At 44.1% G+C, this 14,718-nt stretch overlaps 1 protein-coding gene across 1 annotated transcript in view; it reads left to right on the top strand.

Moving 5' to 3' along the window:
- Positions 1-14,718, top strand: part of LOC124546089 (histone acetyltransferase type B catalytic subunit) — a 69,700-nt gene that overhangs the window by 7,312 nt on the left and 47,670 nt on the right. The gene's annotated exons all lie outside the window — the stretch shown is intronic.

Below are 14,718 nucleotides of genomic sequence, written 5' to 3'. Positions count from 1 at the left end.
TGCTCCCGAAGCACCTACTTCGGGAGCAAGTCCCCCCCCCCCCCCCCCCCCCGCCCCCCAAATGCAGGGGACGCCGATCCACTCCCCCCTGCCTGAAAAGCAACAGCCAACAGCCTCCTCCAGCTCCTCTCACGCAGAAGTGGTCCCTTGAGGACCTTTCTACCAAGGTCTCCACTAATGCCATGGCGGACACTTGCCAGTGGCTCAAGAAGCCAAAAGCTGCTGGACAAAGCGCTTCATGGGCTTCCTCTGTGCTTGAAGCTGCTTCGGAGAAATGTACCCCTAACCAGAAGCGAGAGAGCAAGCAAACTAAGTAATAGTCTGCTAAGAAACAGGACCCTCTGATGGCCCCAACACCACCACTCCCTATCAATTTTGCATCTGAGAATGCGGTGGAGATTTACCATCCCCTGTGGACCTGGATCTCACAGATGCCTCATGGATACAAATACTCAATTGGTGGTGGCAGCAGGTGACCCTGAGGCATAACCTGCTTCTTTGCGCGCTTCATGCGTTCCCAACCTCACGATAACGTCATCCTCCAGTGGAATTGAGACAACACCTGGCTGAGCTATGGTAACTCATAAGCTTTACACCTGCTTTCTGCATTGCCCTTCAGGAAACCCAGTTCCTGGAAATGTGGATCCCTGCCCTTTTCAGCTATAAGCGATACTACAAGAACTGTAGCAACTGTAATAGTGTCAGGTGGAGTTTGTGTACATGTCCTGTGCTCAGTAAGCAGTGAACCTGTGCCTCTTCAAACCCCCTTTGAAGCTGTGGCTGTCAGGATAAGGATGACACAGGAAATAACTGTCTGCAATGTATATCTTCCTCCAGATGGTGCAATACCCCTGAACGCATTGGCTGTCCTGATTGATCAACTCCCTAAACCTTTCCTACTTTTGGGAGATTTTAACACCCATAACCCCTTCTGGGGTGGCACCATGCTTACTGGCTGAGGCAGAGATGTTGAAAATGTACTCTCACACCTTGACCTCTCCCTCTTAAAAACAGATGCCCCCACTCATTTGTGTGGCACATGGTACATATTCGGCCATTGTAGGTTTGCGGTCCTGGCCTCTTTCCATCTATCCACTGGAGACAACATGGCGATCTGTGTGGTGGTGACCACTTCCCCATCTTCCTGTCACTGCCCAGGCGTCAGGCTCATGGACGCCTGCCTAGATGGGCTTTAAACAAGACGGACTGGGAAACTTTCACACCTGCTGTCACCGTTGAATCTCCCCCACACGGTAACAGTTATGTGATGGTTGAGCAGGTCACTAGAACGATCATTTCTGTGGTGGAAAATGTGATTCCTCATTCTTTAGGGTGCCTCCCGCGACAGACAGTCCCTTTGTGGTCACCATAAGTCACTGAGGCAATTAAGGAGTGTCGGCGAGCTCTACAGCGTCATAAGCAACACCCTTCTGTGGAGCACATCATAACCTTTAAACGGCTCTGTGCCTGCATTCGCCAGCTTATCAAATGACGGAAACAGGAGTGTTGGGAGAGATACGTCTCGACCATGGGGTGCTACGAGGGCTATCCACAAAGTACATTATGTTTTCGTTTGTGTCCGTTAGGGGCGGGGTTAGCACGGCCATCTTGGTGTCATGGCATTCCGCCGCTCAGTCGGCATCCTATCGTGCTAGTGAGAGGTTCGTGCTGTACTCCGTTGAGTTTCTGTGACAGTTTGAAATGTCAGCGTTAATTGAAAATGGTGTGAAGTGCGTGCTGTAATAAGGTTTCTGACAGCAAAAAACTGTACACTGATAGAAATCTATCGGCAGCTTTGTGAAGTGTATAGAGACAACATAATCACTGAAGGTGGAGTGCGTCAATGGGTCATAAAATTTAAAAATGGCCGAACTAACATTCACGACGAAGAGCGAAGTGGAAGACCCAGCATAGTGACTGCCGAACTTGTTGAAAAAGTCGATGCTGCAGTCCGTGAAAACCGTAATTTCACAATAACGGAACTCTCTATGAGTTTTCCACGAATTTCCCGAAGTTTGTTGCACGAAATCATTACCGAAAAGCTTGGTTACCACAAGTTTTGTGCAAGACGGATACCAAAAATCTTGACAGACTCACAAAAATCAGCGAATGGCTGCAGCGTTAACGTTTTTGGACGCGTAAGAGAAAGATGGCGACTCATTACTTGGTCGCGTCGTTACTGGTGACGAAACATGGGTTAAGCATGTGAACTGCGAGACAAAATTGCAGTCAATGCAGTGGGGGCACACAAATTCCCCCCAAAAACCCAATAAATGCATGCAGACAATGTCGGCAAGGAAGGTGATGGCGACTGTCTTTTGGGACAGAAAAGGTGTGATTTTTGTGGATTTCCTGGAAAGATGCACTACAATAAACTCTCAAAGGTATTGCCAAACTCTGCACAACCTCAGAAGAGCAATACAAAACAAGTGCAGGGGAAAGTTGGGCTTAAAGATCTTGCTGATTCACGACAACGCCTGGGCCCATATGGCAGATGCCACTCGTGAAGTTCTCAAATCTTTTAAGTGGGAGTTGTTTCCTCATCCGCTGTACAGTCCCGACCTGGCACCGAGCGACTTCCACTTATTCCCAGCAATGAAGAAGTGGTTGGCTATGCAGCGTTTTGATGACGACGTACAGCTTCAAGAAGAGGTAACCACGTGGTTGAAGGCGCAGGCGGCCGAATTTTACGACAAAGGAATTTACAAGCTCGTCCATCGCTACGATAAGTGCCTTGATTTAAATGGCAACGATGTAGAAAAGTAGTATTTAAGTGTGGCTTTCATCTGTATATAATTAAAAAAAATTTCCAATACTTTATTTATTTTTAATTCCAAAACGTAATGTACTTTGTGGATAGCCCTCGTATATGTCACCTTCCCAAGTCTGGGCAAAGATCAAATGATGGTTCACCTACCCACTTCAGTGCCACTCATGGCACATTATCTGCTAATGATCTCCTCCCCGGCCCTCATGGCTTCCCATCATTGGTCATCCCATGTGACCTTTGTGACAGTGACCACTTTTCAGTGAGTCCATCGTTCCTCTGCTGCTTCCAGGTCCCCACTTGGGCATTTTGCAGGGCTAGTTGGCCTTTATATACGTCTGGTATGCACTTTGAAACCTCCCTCTTGAATTCCATTGATGTAGTCATACAAGGCATATCTGCCACAGTTCTTCATGCTGCTGGCACTGCTGTCCCCCTATCCACAGGTTCCCCCTCATCATTGACCTATACTATGGTGGACCAAGGATTTTGCAATTGCTGTCCAGGACCGCTGACAGATGCTGCAGCAATTTAAGCGACACCCTTCACAGACCAACCACCTCACTTTTAAGTGTCTCCACGCTATGGCTTGTTACCTTATTAAGCACAGTAAAAAGGAATGCTGCGTGTGCTTGTTTGCCTCCCTGGGGATGTACGAGGTGCGGCTAGAAAAAAACCGGACTGATGCTGTAAAAAACATTTATTTACAATTATTTACTATTTCATGTTATCTCCTTCAATGTACTCTCCTCCTTGGTCTCTACACCGCTCCATACGAATTTTCCACTGTTCATAGCAATGCTGCAGATCATTTTCGGTAAGTCCATACATTACTTCAGTCGCTTTTTCTTTTACTGCTTCAACAGTTTCAAATCTAGTTCCTTTCAAAGCTGACTTGACTTTAGGGAAAAGAAAAAAGTCACAGGGGGCCAAATCAGGTGAGTAGGGTGGATGATCTAAGATGGGAATGTTGTGTTTTGCCAAAAACGTCTTCACTGACAAAGCACTGTGAGCTGGGGCATTGTCTTGGTGAAGGATCCATGACTTTTTTCTCCACAAATCGTTCCGTTTTCTCCGTACTCGCTCACGTAGGGTAGCCAGGACGCTAATGTAGTAATGCTGATTCACTGTTTGTCCCTCTGGTACCCAATCAATGTGCACAATCCCTTTGATGTCAAAAAAAACAATCATCATTGCCTTGAATTTCGATTTTGACATTCGTGCTTTTTTTTTGTCGTGGAGAACCAGGAGTTTTCCAATGCATCGATTGGCGTTTAGTTTCGGGATCGTAAGTAAAAAACCACGATTCATTGCAAGTAATAACATTTTGTGAGAAGGTGGGATCACTTTCAATGTTTTCCAGGATGTCAGAACAAATCATTCTTCGGCGTTCCTTCTGTTCAATTGTGAGACACTTTGGAACCATTTTTGAACACACTTTGTTCATGTTGAAACTGTCATGAAGAATCTGCCTAACACTTTCCTTGTCAACTCCTGTTAACTCAGACACTGCTCTGATTGTTAAACGGCGATCTTGTCGAACAAGTTTACCGATTTTTTCAATGTTTGCATCAGTTTTTGCGGACAATGGTCTGCCAGTGCGAGTGTCATCACTGGTGTCTTCGTGGCCATCTTTAAATCGTTTAAACCACTCAAACACTTGTGTTCGCGATAAACAATCATCGCCGTACACTTGTTGTAACATTACAAACGTTTCACTTGCAGATTTTCCTAGTTTGAAACAAAATTTGATGTTAACACGCTGTTCTTTCTGTACACTCAACATTTTCCGACGCACAGACAAAAGTCAAGTACTTAAAACGGATGCCACGGGCAGACTGAGTGCAGGAGGCAGATGAAACTCGAGCAGTAGGCGGAGCGAGAGTCACGTGACAGGCCACGTGACTTTCAGCCTTATTGCATTCGTTTTATTGTTTAACCAGTACTAGTCCAGTTTTTTTCTAGCCACACCTCGTATGCCTCTTCATCGCAGGTTTGATCCAAGCTCTGTAGCCTTCTGGGCAACCAGCGACAGTCAACTTTGTCCAGGGTCTGAACCTTCAAAGTGCTCTGTGCACTGATCCATTGGTCCTCGCAGAACACCTTGTGACACTTTGTGACAGCATCGGTGTCCTCTTCCTACCTTACTACTTTTCTCTGACAGCAACGTAGAGTTAAACAGACCCCGCTCTGTTTCATCCCACACCACGTTGAGCCCTATAATGCACCCTTCACTGAATGGGAATTGGTGCAAGCTCGTAGCTCTTCGAGACACAACCCCATGTGTGGATTCCATCCACAACCAGATGATCCAACACTTGGACATTTCCCAGAGGCAACAGCTTCTCAGGGTCTTCAACCAAATTTGGCGCCCGCATCTCGTGGTCGTGCGGTAGCGTTCTCGCTTCCCACGCCCGGGTTCCCGGGTTCGATTCCCGGCGGGGTCAGGGATTTTCTCTGCCTCGTGATGGCTGGGTGTTGTGTGATGTCCTTAGGTTAGTTAGGTTTAAGTAGTTCTAAGTTCTAGGGAACTGGTGGCCATAGATGTTAAGTCCCATAGTGCTCAGAGCCATTTGAACCAAATTTGGCTCACGGTTGCTTTTCTGTCACAATGGCGAGACAGGATAGTTATCCCTGTCCTTAAGCCCAGGAAAAACCAAATGTCTCTAGACAGCTATGGCACAATTAGGCTGACAAATATACTTTGTAAACTGCTCGAAAGGATAGTCAACTTCAGATTATGTTGGGTACTCAAATCTCGGGGCCTTTTGTCCCCCGAATCAATGTGGCTTCTGGGCAGGGCGATCAGCTGATCAATTACTCCTGTTGGAATCAACCACCCGAAAGGCTTTTACTTAATGCTGGCACCTTGTGACCAAAATAAGGCATATGACATGGCTTTCTGCCATCGCATTTTAGTTGCCCTTTGTGACTGGGGCTTCTGTGGTCCCCTTCAGATTTTTAACCACGAGTTTTCACCTCACCGGCTCTTCTGGGTTCGAGTTGGTACTTCACTCAGTGCCCCGTAGATTCAGCAGAATGGTATCCTACAGGGTTCTTTACTAAGTGTCACACACTTGCTCATTGCCATCAATGGGCTTGTGACCTCTGTTGGGCCTCTCGTTACCCTGTCATTGTATGTCGACGATTTTTGCATCTGGTGCAGCTCCCACTTGGTAGCATCTGCTGAGCACCAGCTCAAAGGTGGCATCCGACAGGCCTCTGCATGGGCCACCGCCCATGGCTTCCAGTTTTCTCCCTACAAAACACAGATTATGCATTTTTGTCATTGACCCACAGTACACACCAATCCAGATTTTTATTTAGGCAACCAGCTCCTTGATGTTGCAGCACAGTCCTATTTTTTGAACATTATTTTTGATGATAAGCTGACATGGCTACTCCACATTCGCCACCTAAAAACTGTGTTTGTGGAAGCTTAATGCTCTCTGCCTCCTGGCCTACACGTCTTGGGGTGCTCTGGTGTTGTCCAGACTAGATTATGGTAGTCAGGTTTATGGCTTAGCAGCTCCTTCCACTGTGAAACTCCTTGACTCTTTCCATCATCATGGGGTGCTTCTGGCTATTGGTGCATTTTACACTAGTCCTGTTGATAGTCTCCTCACAGAAGTGGGGATTCCCCCTCTACACATCCGACGGAGCCAACTCTTGTTTCTTATTGTAGTGTTGGCAGAAGAGCCAACACTGTTTTTCTAGAGGAGGCCGAAATGCACGCATTTAAACTCACGCAGGCTGGCGTGAGGTCTGAAACAGGATACGTAATGAATTCTATAAAGAAACGTACGTAGCTTCTGGAATACTTAACTTTAATCCACAATTGTAGAACATCGCTCTTGATGATACAGAAGTATAATAGCAATATAACAAAGGATAACGGCGCCTTGCTAGGTCGTAGCAAATGACTTAGCTGAAGGCTATGTTAACTATCGTCTCGGCTAATGAGAGCGTAATTGTCAGTAATCCATCTCAGGCAAAGTCGGCTGTACAACTGGGGCGAGTGCCAGTACGTCTCTCTAGACCTGCCGTGTGGTGGCGCTCGGTCTGCTATAACTGACAGTGGCGACACGCGGGTCCGACTTATACTACCGGACCGCGGCCGATTTAAAAGCTACCACCTAGCAAGTGTGGTGTCTGGTGGTGACACCACACTTATGCAATTGTCATTCGCCAATTCCCTGGCTATTCTGTGTACCCTGTGCTCTTTGCCAACGAGGGATGTCTCCCTCCTAATACCCGCCCGTGGTTGGGATTGCTGGTTGGCAAGCCTCTCAATTCCCTCCGTCGGGATCTCCACTCACTGGACTGCACCCCTTGTCTTTCCTTCCATCCACCCCCCCCCCCCCCCCCCCCCCCCCCCCTCCTTTTTGGATGGTGCCTAGACCATGGATTAGGACCAATCTATACCAGGGCCCCTAGGTGTCTGTCACTCCTATGATTTTCCAGCGTCTTGTATATGCCATCATTGCGGAGTTTTAGGGTTCCACCGTCTTTTACACTGATGGTTGTAAGACAATTGATTTTCATGTCTCCTACTGGCTTCGAACACCATTTATTGCCGGGATCATTTAGTGTCTTCACAGCAGAGCTTCTAGCCATTCACAGGGCCCGCCTTTTTGTTTCTTAGGTCTCGCTCCACAGTGTTTTAATTTGTTCAGACTCCATGAGCAGCCTGCAAGTTATCGACCGACGCTACTCTCGTCACCCTTTGGTCTCTGCTATCCATGACCTTCTCTCTGCCCTTGAACGTGCTGCCTGTTCAGTTGTCTTTCTCTGGGTGCCAAGAGATGTGGGCACCACAGGGAATGAACTGGCTGACCGTTTGGCTAAAGAAGCAGGTACTTACCCCAATTTCCTTTCATGATTCCAGTTGCGGATATGTGGATCTACGTCATATCTCTCTTTGCCCAAAAGTGGAATGTGATCTGGAGTGCTACTGCTCATAGTAATGAACTCCACACAATCAAGGAGTCTACTGCAGTTTGGCGCTCTCCCTTCCATTCTTCTCAGAAGGAATCCACTGTTTTTTGCCGTTTATTCATTGGTCATATCCGGCTCACCCATTGTTTCCTCCTACGTAACGACCTGCCCCCACTGTGTTGTGGAGGAGCCAGACTGGCGATATCTCATATATTGGTGGAATGTCTCCTTCTTTGGGTCCTTCGTGTTAAGTATAGTCTTCCTGATTCCTTAAATTTAATATTAGCAGACGATCCACAGATGGTTGAACTGGTCCTCGATTTCCTTCGTGAAAGTGGGTTTTTATTTCCAAATATAAGGTTCTACTTTAGTCTTGGAGCAGGAGCAGGTTGGTTGTGATTGGGACTTCTTTTGCAGTCGTCTCAGTCTGTGACCCCATGACTGCCTACCTTTTTTCCAGTTTTTAGATTTGGTCTTACCTTTTATGCCTGTACTGTGTGTGTTTAATGTTAATTATTTTATAATTTGACTCCTCTGACTGGATCCATCCACTTTTAGCAGACCATCTTTCTTCTGCGACTCACTTAGGAATCGCAGGACAGATGACTTCACCGTTTGGTCCCATAAACCATCTCAATCAATCATCATCTGCTCTGATTGTCTTGGTGCCCTTCAGAGCCTCTGTGCGCTGTACACCGTCTATCCCATAGTGCAACGGGTCCAAGAAAGCTTCCACTTGCTCACTCTTGAGGAAGCCACTGTAATGTTTATGTGGGTCCCTAGTCACGTCATTCTGACGCGAGACGAGGTTGCTGATGCTGCTGCCAAGGCTGCAACGCTTCTGCCTCGGCCCACTAGTTCTTCCATTTCTTCCTATGATCTGTGTTGCCATCTGTCAGCAGATGGTGTCACTTTGGAATCATCACTGGTCTTCTCTTCATGGGAGCAAGTTCCGAGGAATTAAACATCTCCCAGCCGCTTGGCTGACCTCGTTTCAGCCCTCTTGCCGCGAGATCATTTTAGCTAGATTGAGTATTGGGCACTGTCGTTTTAGCCATTGCCATTTAAGTGGCGATCCCCCACCGCTTTCTGCTCGTTGTGATCAACTGTCGACTGTTCGCCATTTCTTGACCGGAAACCCTTTTTTTAATGACCTATGTTTTAATGTATGTTTGCTGTCTGAGCTATTAGCTGTTTCAATGAATGAAACATGGGCTGTTGACAGTGTTTTACTTTTTATCCACAGTAGAAATATGGTGAAAAACATCTAATCTTTAGTTCAGGATCTCTGTCGTTTCTACAGTGTATTTTGTGGACCTTCCTCCAAGAGGAAGTCCTTGTTTTTAGCTATCTTTCTTTCTGTTGATTGGGCTTAATGTGTAGTCGCTTTCAATTCCTTTTTCATCTTAGTGTTCTAAGGTTTTAATATGGACATGTATTACCTGGCATCCTAAAACAAAACGAAAGAAGCCATTCGCTGTCAGAAGCATGTAGTGTGTGTACGGGAGACCTGACAGCAGTTAGCAAAGCCCCCCATTTTCTTAAATGGGCCTCCCTCATCTGTGTTTTAATATTTACTGACCCTGTGAGTAGTCACTTGGCTATTGACTGATGCTATTCTTGCCACCCTTTGGTCTCCCGCATTCATGACCACCTAGCTAACTGCCGTGCTGCCTGCTCAGTTGTCTTTCTCTGGTTCCCAAGTCACATAGGTATCCCGGGGAATGAATTTGCTTACAGTTTGGCTTGAGGTGTGCTTACTCGCTTCCTGTTAGCTGTATCTTGATGGAATGCCCCTCTCCTTTAGGCCCTTCATGTTAAGTGTCGACTTCCAGACTCATTGCCTGGAATTTTGCTGTACAATTCACAAGTGGTTGAACTGGTTCTCAGATTTCTTCATGAAAACGATTTTTAATCTCAGTTATAAGGTTTTAACCTCCCTCAGGTACAGGAGCAGGGGCAGGGTAGTTGGGGATGGGGCGTCTCCTGCCGTATGCGAAGCGTGGCTGATCCCTAACCCTACCTCCTCGACAGCGCCCCTCTCTCATCCCTCTTTTTTAATCACTTTGATTTGGTTTGCTTCCTTTGTGCTGCACCCAGTTTTCTATTCTGGGTGTCAAACTGTGTTGAATAGTGGGCACTCTTAACTGTAATGGATCAGAGGCGGAACAATTGAGTGGAACATAACCTGTTGCATGTAGAGAGCCCTTGAGATGCCCACATGGTGACTTTCCTATTTCCTTCATCTTGCTTTTATTATTCATTCTCAGGGTATGTCTCCTAGAGCTGGAATGTGAAAAGTTGTTTTGATGTCACTTCCTCCAATGATTTTAGAAATTCTGATGAAATGTTATGTCTTATTTGATCTTAAGTCTTCCAAAGCTCTCTTAAATTCTGATTCTAATACTGGATCCCCTATCTCTTCGAAATTGACACCTTTCTCTTCTTCTATCACATCAGACAGATCTTCCCCCTAATAAGAGGCCATCATATTACTCTTTCCACCTGCTCACTCCCCTCTGCATTTAACAGTGGAATTCCCTTTGTTTTTTTAATTTTGCCACACTTGCTTTTAATTTCATCGAGTTTGCAGCATTTGTTAACATGCTCCTTAATTTTCTGTTGTTGAAATACGGCTCCACCTGTGCAGGGAAAATTCCTTTAACACCATACATTTTAGTTTCCCTAGTATGATTGTACAATGTACAAAATCAAAAGCCTCAACAAGGTTACAGAAAATGGTAACATGTAATTTTGTTGTGTAGGTCTACCAGAACGTGTAGGTTTACGAGAACTGAGTTAGAGAGATTTACTGCTTTGTGTGTGCAGAAATCTTTTGCAGAGGCTAAACTGGGTTGTTGTTGTTAAAAGTTTATATGTAAGGTGTTTCACTTCTCTGCCATAAGCTATGAGTAGGTGGGAAATAGCCCTGTAGGTATAGTTAACTTGCTTATATCAACTTTTTTATAAATGAGTGTTATTGTTGCATGCTTCATTCTTTCGTGAAATATGTCTCGTCTCATTAATTGATTGATTGTAAAGTTTACTCAGGTACAGATTTCAGTACTAGTTCGGTTGAAATACCATGATAACAAAAATAACTGCTTTTCAGTGATGTAATGAGTCTTGTGATCTCTTCAGTAATACATTTAGCAAGACCCATGTTTTGTGGCACAGTATGAAGTGCCTGTATTAGTGACTATACCTGCTTTAGATGGTCTAATTTGTTAGTTTTCAGATAGTGTTAGGAACAGTTCATTGAATTCTGTGACCAGTGATGTGAATTTAACATCACTAATCTTGCTGCTGCTGATGCTATCAGGGAGCTGAATATTATTACGTATACTGAGCTGATTCATTTCTTGTGTAATGATAATACTCCAAATTTCCAAATTAGTTCTTGGAATTCTGATATTTTGTGCATGCCAGCATGGTTTTAGCCATTTTGACGACAATGGAAAATGTTGCAATACTGCTTGTTTGTGCACTTTGGCTTGATTATAGTATTAAATGCCCCCTCCCCCCTCATCTTAACACACAATATACCATTGATTCCAGATGTTACTCTTTCACTCAGCTTCTATTGTAATTGACCTTCACCCACTGTGAAAGGAAACTGAATTCATATAATTCTAAGAATATTGTTAGGAAAGAATTAGTCATCTCCTTTTTGTTGCTTAAGTAAATTCTATTTGGATAGTGGACCAAATCAGTAGTTAGGATTCTGAGAAATACGAGGGCCGTTCAGAAAGTAACCTCCGGTTGATTTAAAAAAATATACCAAGTTAAATAAAAATATTTTAATATACACATCTTACAACTACATCTTTGCACTATTTTTCTACATAGTCTCCATAGTGATTGAGGCAGTTATCGTATCTCTTCACAAGCTTTGAAATTCCTTCTGCATAAAAATCACCCGCTTGTGCCTGGAGCCAGCCTGTGACCGCATCTTTGAGCTCTTCGTCGTCATCAAACCGCTGTGACCCGAGCCATTTCTTCAAATTCATGAAGAGGTGATAATCACTTGGCGCCAGGTCTGGGCTGTAAGGTGGATGGTTGATAACGTCCCACTTGAAGGACTCAAGAAGCGCCGTTGTTCTGCGAGCAGAGTGAGGACGGGCGTTATCGTGCAAAAAAACGATACCGGAAGTCAGCATACCACGGCGTTTGTTCTGTATAGCCCGTCGTAACTTTTTTATTGTTTCACAGTACACGTCTTGATTAATGGTCGTACCACGTTCCATGAATTCAACCAACAACACCCCTTTGGCATCCCAAAACACCATTGCCATCAGTTTTCTGGCAGAAAAATCTTGCGAGGCTTTTCTTGGTTTGGTAGGCGAATTTGAATGTGCTAACATCTTTGATTGTTCTTTTGTCTCAGGGTTCACGTACTTAATCCAGGTTTCGTCACCGGTCACGATTCTGTTTAACAATGGTTCTCCTTCGTCCTCATAACGTGACAGAAAGTCTAATGCAGAGGCCATTCTTTGAGTTTTGTGGTGGTCGGTAAGAATTTTGGGCACCCATCGTGCACAGAACTTACAGTAACCCAATCTTGTTGTCGCTATCTCGTACAAGAGAGTCTTAGAAATCTGTGGAAAACCAGTAGACAACTCCGACATTTAGAAACGTCGATTTTCACGAACTTTTGCATCAACTGTCTGAACGAGTTCGTCAGTCACCAATGATGGTCTACCACTCCTCTCTTCATCATGAACGTTTTCTCGTCCACTTTTAAATAAACGTACCCATTCACGGACAACTCCTTCACTCATAACTCTTGGTCCGTACACGGCACAAAGCTCACGATGAATAGCTGCTGCAGAATATCCTTTGGCTGTAAAAAACCTTATGACAGCACGCACTTCACATTTGGCGGGGTTTTCTATTGCAGCACACATTTCAAACTGCCACAAAAACTAAACTAGCGCAGGTACGACGTTCACTCGACCACGGCTTGATGCCGACTGACCTGTTGAGTGCGTGAACGCACAGATGGCGTCGCTACTCCCCCCACAACCCGCACTGTGACCAATCGGAGGTTACTTTCTGAACCGCCCTCGTAGTACTTCTCCCTTTTTGCTTAAAACCTGGACTGATGGAGATGCCGTCTTGCTACCGCTCGACCATCACATTTAGATGAACAATTTATTATGGGACTCACTTCTATTTTATCAGATGCAGTTAAATGTAGAAATAAACTGTAAATTGCTGTTACATTGCGTCTTTTTATTCTCACTGGAAATGTAAGTATGGGGACAAAATCAAAGCTGTAACTCTCTAACTCTCCCTTATCTTCGCATTCCAGCCTCTGCGCAGAGGCCTCTGTGAGCCACCCCTTTCGAAATCAGTTACTTATGGGGTGATATTTGTTCAAAATGTGGTTTATATTGCTTTCCAGTAATTTTTCAATGATTAATTTGAATGCATTTTCATGGGTCAGAGAAGAGCAAGAATACCATTAGAATTTGAAGTAAGAGGCAATTTAACAGACCAGTTATGTTGAATTTAATGTGTTTTATTGCAGTTTCAGTAAATCTGCATCCTGTTATTAATTAGGTCTTGGATAATTTTCAAACTGACAGAGTATGCTACAGTTAGTAAAGGACTCGGAGTTAAATTATCAAACGTTTTTCCTGATTTTACACAAAGAACAACCAACCACTGATATCTATGTGCATGATAAGTATTGCATAGCCATACTTGGATCATAGAAATTGCTCGGCTGTGAGCCACTACCCTGCTTGTAGATTCAGTACGGCACACACCTATAGTCATACACCTAAGCATTCATCTCCGATTGTTACAATATGTTAGATAGGCCTAGGAGCTATGGCCTTACAGTTTATACTGATGAGTTTAAAATACATATAAAATTCTGTTTCTCTGTGGTGAGATTTGTCTCACAATCAAATTTACTGCATGAATGTATGCGACCCAAAGCTTCTGGAGCATATCAGAAGTGGCTGAAGGCATAAGTATCATCTATCCGGATAGCCTGACTGCTCTGCAGAATATCTGTTAGGCATATGTCACAGCAGAGGAAATGGTGTTGAATGTCAAGAATACTTTCTTCCATGTATGAGGAGATCAGTTATTTTTCGGTGTTAGAGCATGTGAGAACTCTGGGTAACTAATAAACTACCAACGACTGGAGGGACTTGGGCATCTTATGATAATCTCTTGGGATCACTTACCACCAAGAAGAAAGTTCACGTGTAATTGTGAAACTGAGTGACAGTACCAAACAAAAATTTAAAGGACATAAAATTAACGATCCTGTGCTGAAGGATGTTGGATTTCTCAGATGGAAAGAATTCATCTTAGTGACAACGAAAATACAGCACTGTTCCCTAATGCATCACTTTCCTCTACGGTGAGCAGACTCCTCATTGATGGTGTTGGCAGCCTGACAGTATCCATCTTAAATATTATTTATTTAATAAATTTTCAAGGTAATACCTCTGTGAAATGCCTTCTATTTTAGGTGATTAGCCTATTGTCATAAATTTGTAGCATTATAAATCAGGGCTAAACTGATATGTTGATGGTTGCAGTTGCTAGTGACTGGTTTCTCTTTTTTGATAACAATCTGTCATCCACATGTTTTTGTTTTTGGGCTTTTTTATTGTCTATAATCTTTAAGAATGATTTTAATGTAATGTTTGTGTGGAACTATCCAGCATCTTAATGGCTTTAAAGGGACTCTTTACAACATCTGTCCATTGTGTCCAAGGGCATAGTTGTTCAGGGCTTAGAAACAATAAGCCAAACAATTTTCCTCTCTGCCCCCTCCCCCATCTTTGAGCTGCTCTGTGGTTCTTTCAACAAGTTACTTCAGTAAAACTGAAAATACTTTTTTATTTCTGTCACCATTTCTTTGCTGTTTCTGTGTGTCAAACCTTCAGATGGTAAATAAAGAAAATTACCTCTTTGAATGTTATCAAAGGTTTAATTAAAGAATCTAATGTGTGCTGTATGCTTAATGTAATATTTTAAAAATGAAA

Source organism: Schistocerca americana, chromosome 1 (assembly GCF_021461395.2).
Source record: "Schistocerca americana isolate TAMUIC-IGC-003095 chromosome 1, iqSchAmer2.1, whole genome shotgun sequence".
Lineage (NCBI taxonomy): Eukaryota > Metazoa > Arthropoda > Insecta > Orthoptera > Acrididae > Schistocerca > Schistocerca americana.
The sequence above is the reverse complement of the archived record's forward strand: the minus strand, read 5'-3'. Positions and strand labels throughout refer to the sequence as shown.